Consider the following 9402-nt stretch of genomic DNA (forward strand, 5'->3'; position numbering starts at 1 on the left):
GGCTCTGTGGCGCCACCTTGTGGCAAATGCCCGAACTGCTGCCTGAGAACGAGGGACCAGGACATTGAGAGGGACGGTCTGTCTGTGACACAAACCCACCAGGCGGAACCTTCGGCCGCTCAGTTTGGGAAGAGGGGGCGTCCTTGACTAAACCATGTTGGTGCGGCCCCCCGCCGGGACAGTCCATAGATGTGGAATCATACCATATGTGGTCTTCCCCATTGCTGACTCCGTTCACTGAGCTGAATACCTTCAGGGCTCGCGAATGTCATTAGTTTACTTTCGTCCATATTCATTTGCAACCTTTATTTACGAATTTCACTCTTGCAGATAAGACGGGAGAGCGGAGTTGGACGATCGCGGTTTACATACCTGTATGTAAACTCTCTCACTCTCGTGGGACACCTTGTGGCAAAAGCCACGCCTGGACCGTGAATACTGAGGCAGAGGGAAAGGGGAGGGATGATCTGTGACACGAAGCCACCACGCAGAATTTTCGGGAGGAGGTGAAGATGGGACGTGGGGAATTCCTGGACTATACCACACAGGTGGGCTCTCTCTGGACCCGACAAATAAATGCACTCACTTTTAGAGACAAATGGAGACATCCTGTGGCCTTTTAATTTCTGACTCCTTTCACTTAGCCTAATACACGCAAGGTGCATCCATTTACTTTAGTTGTATGTTACTTTGTTTCTTTCTTTCTTCTTTCCTTGCTGATGGACCGAATGACTGATTGATGGACTGACTGACTTAGTAGGGAAGGGTGCATGCATATGTGTGTATGCCTATTACACATTGCAGGTAATACTTGAGGCGGAGTTTGTTTCAGGGTGGCCCTCCTTCGGAGCCAGCTTGTGGCGAAAGCCTGAACTGCTCCTTGAACCCCGAGGAACAGGATAACGGAAGGGGTGGTCTCTGACACAAACCCACCACAGAGAGCCTTCTGGAAGTCAGAACGGAAAGTAGGGAATTCCTTGACTGAACCATATAGGTGGGCTGTCTGGACATTGTAGATAAGTGGAATCATTTTGATAGAGAAACACAGACATGTGTGTGGTCTGTTGCATTTTCTGGTCCTTTCAGGGAGCTCACCACTTTCAAGGGTCATGCATTGTATTTTCACCGATTTCTTTACTCACTCCTTTATTGCCTTACTCACATCTCTATTTATCTGTTCATTTTTTAGTTTTATTTGTTTACTCACTTTTCATAAATTTTACACCTGGCGGACAATTCTTGACAGCGGACATTGCGGAGGGCGGCTGCATTGCGCCACCTTGTGTCCAAAGCCCGAACTGACGCCTGAACACGGAGGAACAGGTTGCGGGGAGGGACTGTCTGGGACAGGAGCCCACCGCCCAGATCTTTCTGGAGGTCAGCTTGGAAAGTGGGGAGTTCCTTGACTAAGACATAGAGGTGGGCTCCCTCTGGACACTCCGTAGAAAGGTGATCATGGCTAGAGACAAATAGAGACACATTTGCTGTCTGTTGCCTTTTCTACTCCCGTCACTGACCTTAATACTTCCAAGGTGCCTTCATTTCTTTAGTGTATTTTGTTACTTAGCTAACTCCTTTCTTGCTTTCTAACTTACTTCATTATGTACACGTTTACTTATGTATCCGTGTCTGTATGCATGTATTTATGCACGCATGCATTTCACACCTCCCAGACAGTACTTGAGAGTGGAGTTTGAGGATGTGGTCCTTTGGCGCCACCCTGTGGCAACAGCCTGAACTGCTGCTTGCACACTTAGGAACGGGAAAATGGGAGGGATGGTCCGGGACACGCACCCAGCAGGCAGAGCTTTCTGGAAGGTCACAATGGAGAGTGGGGAATGCTCAGACTAAGCCATATCAGTGGGCTCTGTCTGGACACTATGTATCAATGGAGTCACGCTTACAGACAAATACACCTATGTATACATATACCTGTGGCCTTTTCCATTGCGGACCCCTTTAAGCTACCTTATCATTTCCAAGCTTCATCCATTCTTTCTTGGTTGATTGATTGATTGATGGATTGATCTGCCAAGCTCCTTACTATTCTAGTAACAGATTTCTTTGTCCATTTGTGATTTATTTACGTACTCATTCATTTATATATTTTCCCTCACCTTGCCGCCAATTGCGGAACCTGGTGTTTGCCGAAGGGGGTTCAATGGCGCCACCTGGTGGCTAAAGCGCGAACTGCTGCGGGAAAACGAAGGAGCAGGATCTTGAGAATGACGGTCTGTCTGTGACACAAACCCAGCAGGCAGAACCTTCTGGCGGTCCGATTGGGAAGTGGGGACGTCCCTGACTAACCCCTGTTGGTGGGCCCCCTCTGGGACAGAGCATAGAAGGGGAATCCTACAACCGGTGGTCTGTACTGCATTGGACTCCTTTCACATAGCTTAGTGTTTTCAAGGTTCGTACGTTCTATTTATTTCTTTAGCCAGTTACGGATACGGTTACGGTTACGTACTGACTTACGTACTCCCTCCCTCATTCATTTGTTCGTTCATTCAGTCAGTCAAACAGCTAGACATTTTTGCACATTTTGGACAACACTGCAGAGTGGAGTCTGATGATGGTATTTCTTTGGCGCCACCTTGTGGCAAAAGACTGAACTGCCCCTTTTAACGCTAAGGAACGGGAAACGGGAAGGAAGGGATGGTCCGGTGCAAAAATAACCCACCGCCGGGAACTTTCTGGAGGTGGACATGGGAAGTGAGGAATCCTTCCCCTCAGCTCACTGCTCTCAAGAGTCATCCTCTGTATTTTCACTGACTTATTCATTCATCCTTTCATGTATGCGTGTATTTTTTTATTATTTTATTTATATACATATTTATTTGGAAGCTTTCAAATTTTATTTATTTAGTCCTGCATGTTCATGCTTCACAGCTGGCAGGCAGTTCTCGGAGGTGGACGTTGATGATGGTGGCTCTGTGGCGCCACCTTGTGGCAAATGCCCGAACTGCTGCCTGAGAACGAGGGACCAGGACATTGAGAGGGACGGTCTGTCTGTGACACAAACCCACCAGGCGGAACCTTCGGCCGCTCAGTTTGGGAAGAGGGGGCGTCCTTGACTAAACCATGTTGGTGCGGCCCCCCGCCGGGACAGTCCATAGATGTGGAATCATACCATATGTGGTCTTCCCCATTGCTGACTCCGTTCACTGAGCTGAATACCTTCAGGGCTCGCGAATGTCATTAGTTTACTTTCGTCCATATTCATTTGCAACCTTTATTTACGAATTTCACTCTTGCAGATAAGACGGGAGAGCGGAGTTGGACGATCGCGGTTTACATACCTGTATGTAAACTCTCTCACTCTCGTGGGACACCTTGTGGCAAAAGCCACGCCTGGACCGTGAATACTGAGGCAGAGGGAAAGGGGAGGGATGATCTGTGACACGAAGCCACCACGCAGAATTTTCGGGAGGAGGTGAAGATGGGACGTGGGGAATTCCTGGACTATACCACACAGGTGGGCTCTCTCTGGACCCGACAAATAAATGCACTCACTTTTAGAGACAAATGGAGACATCCTGTGGCCTTTTAATTTCTGACTCCTTTCACTTAGCCTAATACACGCAAGGTGCATCCATTTACTTTAGTTGTATGTTACTTTGTTTCTTTCTTTCTTCTTTCCTTGCTGATGGACCGAATGACTGATTGATGGACTGACTGACTTAGTAGGGAAGGGTGCATGCATATGTGTGTATGCCTATTACACATTGCAGGTAATACTTGAGGCGGAGTTTGTTTCAGGGTGGCCCTCCTTCGGAGCCAGCTTGTGGCGAAAGCCTGAACTGCTCCTTGAACCCCGAGGAACAGGATAACGGAAGGGGTGGTCTCTGACACAAACCCACCACAGAGAGCCTTCTGGAAGTCAGAACGGAAAGTAGGGAATTCCTTGACTGAACCATATAGGTGGGCTGTCTGGACATTGTAGATAAGTGGAATCATTTTGATAGAGAAACACAGACATGTGTGTGGTCTGTTGCATTTTCTGGTCCTTTCAGGGAGCTCACCACTTTCAAGGGTCATGCATTGTATTTTCACCGATTTCTTTACTCACTCCTTTATTGCCTTACTCACATCTCTATTTATCTGTTCATTTTTTAGTTTTATTTGTTTACTCACTTTTCATAAATTTTACACCTGGCGGACAATTCTTGACAGCGGACATTGCGGAGGGCGGCTGCATTGCGCCACCTTGTGTCCAAAGCCCGAACTGACGCCTGAACACGGAGGAACAGGTTGCGGGGAGGGACTGTCTGGGACAGGAGCCCACCGCCCAGATCTTTCTGGAGGTCAGCTTGGAAAGTGGGGAGTTCCTTGACTAAGACATAGAGGTGGGCTCCCTCTGGACACTCCGTAGAAAGGTGATCATGGCTAGAGACAAATAGAGACACATTTGCTGTCTGTTGCCTTTTCTACTCCCGTCACTGACCTTAATACTTCCAAGGTGCCTTCATTTCTTTAGTGTATTTTGTTACTTAGCTAACTCCTTTCTTGCTTTCTAACTTACTTCATTATGTACACGTTTACTTATGTATCCGTGTCTGTATGCATGTATTTATGCACGCATGCATTTCACACCTCCCAGACAGTACTTGAGAGTGGAGTTTGAGGATGTGGTCCTTTGGCGCCACCCTGTGGCAACAGCCTGAACTGCTGCTTGCACACTTAGGAACGGGAAAATGGGAGGGATGGTCCGGGACACGCACCCAGCAGGCAGAGCTTTCTGGAAGGTCACAATGGAGAGTGGGGAATGCTCAGACTAAGCCATATCAGTGGGCTCTGTCTGGACACTATGTATCAATGGAGTCACGCTTACAGACAAATACACCTATGTATACATATACCTGTGGCCTTTTCCATTGCGGACCCCTTTAAGCTACCTTATCATTTCCAAGCTTCATCCATTCTTTCTTGGTTGATTGATTGATTGATGGATTGATCTGCCAAGCTCCTTATTATTCTAGTAACAGATTTCTTTGTCCATTTGTGATTTATTTACGTACTCATTCATTTATATATTTTCCCTCACCTTGCCGCCAATTGCGGAACCTGGTGTTTGCCGAAGGGGGTTCAATGGCGCCACCTGGTGGCTAAAGCGCGAACTGCTGCGGGAAAACGAAGGAGCAGGATCTTGAGAATGACGGTCTGTCTGTGACACAAACCCAGCAGGCAGAACCTTCTGGCGGTCCGATTGGGAAGTGGGGACGTCCCTGACTAACCCCTGTTGGTGGGCCCCCTCTGGGACAGAGCATAGAAGGGGAATCCTACAACCGGTGGTCTGTACTGCATTGGACTCCTTTCACATAGCTTAGTGTTTTCAAGGTTCGTACGTTCTATTTATTTCTTTAGCCAGTTACGGATACGGTTACGGTTACGTACTGACTTACGTACTCCCTCCCTCATTCATTTGTTCGTTCATTCAGTCAGTCAAACAGCTAGACATTTTTGCACATTTTGGACAACACTGCAGAGTGGAGTCTGATGATGGTATTTCTTTGGCGCCACCTTGTGGCAAAAGACTGAACTGCCCCTTTTAACGCTAAGGAACGGGAAACGGGAAGGAAGGGATGGTCCGGTGCAAAAATAACCCACCGCCGGGAACTTTCTGGAGGTGGACATGGGAAGTGAGGAATCCTTCCCCTCAGCTCACTGCTCTCAAGAGTCATCCTCTGTATTTTCACTGACTTATTCATTCATCCTTTCATGTATGCGTGTATTTTTTTATTATTTTATTTATATACATATTTATTTGGAAGCTTTCAAATTTTATTTATTTAGTCCTGCATGTTCATGCTTCACAGCTGGCAGGCAGTTCTCGGAGGTGGACGTTGATGATGGTGGCTCTGTGGCGCCACCTTGTGGCAAATGCCCGAACTGCTGCCTGAGAACGAGGGACCAGGACATTGAGAGGGACGGTCTGTCTGTGACACAAACCCACCAGGCGGAACCTTCGGCCGCTCAGTTTGGGAAGAGGGGGCGTCCTTGACTAAACCATGTTGGTGCGGCCCCCCGCCGGGACAGTCCATAGATGTGGAATCATACCATATGTGGTCTTCCCCATTGCTGACTCCGTTCACTGAGCTGAATACCTTCAGGGCTCGCGAATGTCATTAGTTTACTTTCGTCCATATTCATTTGCAACCTTTATTTACGAATTTCACTCTTGCAGATAAGACGGGAGAGCGGAGTTGGACGATCGCGGTTTACATACCTGTATGTAAACTCTCTCACTCTCGTGGGACACCTTGTGGCAAAAGCCACGCCTGGACCGTGAATACTGAGGCAGAGGGAAAGGGGAGGGATGATCTGTGACACGAAGCCACCACGCAGAATTTTCGGGAGGAGGTGAAGATGGGACGTGGGGAATTCCTGGACTATACCACACAGGTGGGCTCTCTCTGGACCCGACAAATAAATGCACTCACTTTTAGAGACAAATGGAGACATCCTGTGGCCTTTTAATTTCTGACTCCTTTCACTTAGCCTAATACACGCAAGGTGCATCCATTTACTTTAGTTGTATGTTACTTTGTTTCTTTCTTTCTTCTTTCCTTGCTGATGGACCGAATGACTGATTGATGGACTGACTGACTTAGTAGGGAAGGGTGCATGCATATGTGTGTATGCCTATTACACATTGCAGGTAATACTTGAGGCGGAGTTTGTTTCAGGGTGGCCCTCCTTCGGAGCCAGCTTGTGGCGAAAGCCTGAACTGCTCCTTGAACCCCGAGGAACAGGATAACGGAAGGGGTGGTCTCTGACACAAACCCACCACAGAGAGCCTTCTGGAAGTCAGAACGGAAAGTAGGGAATTCCTTGACTGAACCATATAGGTGGGCTGTCTGGACATTGTAGATAAGTGGAATCATTTTGATAGAGAAACACAGACATGTGTGTGGTCTGTTGCATTTTCTGGTCCTTTCAGGGAGCTCACCACTTTCAAGGGTCATGCATTGTATTTTCACCGATTTCTTTACTCACTCCTTTATTGCCTTACTCACATCTCTATTTATCTGTTCATTTTTTAGTTTTATTTGTTTACTCACTTTTCATAAATTTTACACCTGGCGGACAATTCTTGACAGCGGACATTGCGGAGGGCGGCTGCATTGCGCCACCTTGTGTCCAAAGCCCGAACTGACGCCTGAACACGGAGGAACAGGTTGCGGGGAGGGACTGTCTGGGACAGGAGCCCACCGCCCAGATCTTTCTGGAGGTCAGCTTGGAAAGTGGGGAGTTCCTTGACTAAGACATAGAGGTGGGCTCCCTCTGGACACTCCGTAGAAAGGTGATCATGGCTAGAGACAAATAGAGACACATTTGCTGTCTGTTGCCTTTTCTACTCCCGTCACTGACCTTAATACTTCCAAGGTGCCTTCATTTCTTTAGTGTATTTTGTTACTTAGCTAACTCCTTTCTTGCTTTCTAACTTACTTCATTATGTACACGTTTACTTATGTATCCGTGTCTGTATGCATGTATTTATGCACGCATGCATTTCACACCTCCCAGACAGTACTTGAGAGTGGAGTTTGAGGATGTGGTCCTTTGGCGCCACCCTGTGGCAACAGCCTGAACTGCTGCTTGCACACTTAGGAACGGGAAAATGGGAGGGATGGTCCGGGACACGCACACAGCAGGCAGAGCTTTCTGGAAGGTCACAATGGAGAGTGGGGAATGCTCAGACTAAGCCATATCAGTGGGCTCTGTCTGGACCCTATGTATCAATGGAGTCACGCTTACAGACAAATACACCTATGTATACATATACCTGTGGCCTTTTCCATTGCGGACCCCTTTAAGCTACCTTATCATTTCCAAGCTTCATCCATTCTTTCTTGGTTGATTGATTGATTGATGGATTGATCTGCCAAGCTCCTTATTATTCTAGTAACAGATTTCTTTGTCCATTTGTGATTTATTTACGTACTCATTCATTTATATATTTTCCCTCACCTTGCCGCCAATTCCGGAACCTGGTGTTTGCCGAAGGGGGTTCAATGGCGCCACCTGGTGGCTAAAGCGCGAACTGCTGCGGGAAAACGAAGGAGCAGGATCTTGAGAATGACGGTCTGTCTGTGACACAAACCCAGCAGGCAGAACCTTCTGGCGGTCCGATTGGGAAGTGGGGACGTCCCTGACTAACGCCTGTTGGTGGGCCCCCTCTGGGACAGAGCATAGAAGGGGAATCCTACAACCGGTGGTCTGTACTGCATTGGACTCCTTTCACATAGCTTAGTGTTTTCAAGGTTCGTACGTTCTATATATTTCTTTAGCCAGTTACGGATACGGTTACGGTTACGTACTGACTTACGTACTCCCTCCCTCATTCATTTGTTCGTTCATTCAGTCAGTCAAACAGCTAGACATTTTTGCACATTTTGGACAACACTGCAGAGTGGAGTCTGATGATGGTATTTCTTTGGCGCCACCTTGTGGCAAAAGACTGAAATGCCCCTTTTAACGCTAAGGAACGGGAAACGGGAAGGAAGGGATGGTCCGGTGCAAAAAAAACCCACCGCCGGGAACTTTCTGGAGGTGGACATGGGAAGTGAGGAATCCTTCCCCTCAGCTCACTGCTCTCAAGAGTCATCCTCTGTATTTTCACTGACTTATTCATTCATCCTTTCATGTATGCGTGTATTTTTTTATTATTTTATTTATATACATATTTATTTGGAAGCTTTCAAATTTTATTTATTTAGTCCTGCATGTTCATGCTTCACAGCTGGCAGGCAGTTCTCGGAGGTGGACGTTGATGATGGTGGCTCTGTGGCGCCACCTTGTGGCAAATGCCCGAACTGCTGCCTGAGAACGAGGGACCAGGACATTGAGAGGGACGGTCTGTCTGTGACACAAACCCACCAGGCGGAACCTTCGGCCGCTCAGTTTGGGAAGAGGGGGCGTCCTTGACTAAACCATGTTGGTGCGGCCCCCCGCCGGGACAGTCCATAGATGTGGAATCATACCATATGTGGTCTTCCCCATTGCTGACTCCGTTCACTGAGCTGAATACCTTCAGGGCTCGCGAATGTCATTAGTTTACTTTCGTCCATATTCATTTGCAACCTTTATTTACGAATTTCACTCTTGCAGATAAGACGGGAGAGCGGAGTTGGACGATCGCGGTTTACATACCTGTATGTAAACTCTCTCACTCTCGTGGGACACCTTGTGGCAAAAGCCACGCCTGGACCGTGAATACTGAGGCAGAGGGAAAGGGGAGGGATGATCTGTGACACGAAGCCACCACGCAGAATTTTCGGGAGGAGGTGAAGATGGGACGTGGGGAATTCCTGGACTATACCACACAGGTGGGCTCTCTCTGGACCCGACAAATAAATGCACTCACTTTTAGAGACAAATGGAGACATCCTGTGGCCTTTT

The sequence above is a fragment of the Mustela lutreola genome, chromosome X (assembly GCF_030435805.1).
Source record: "Mustela lutreola isolate mMusLut2 chromosome X, mMusLut2.pri, whole genome shotgun sequence".
Taxonomy (NCBI): Eukaryota; Metazoa; Chordata; class Mammalia; order Carnivora; family Mustelidae; genus Mustela; species Mustela lutreola.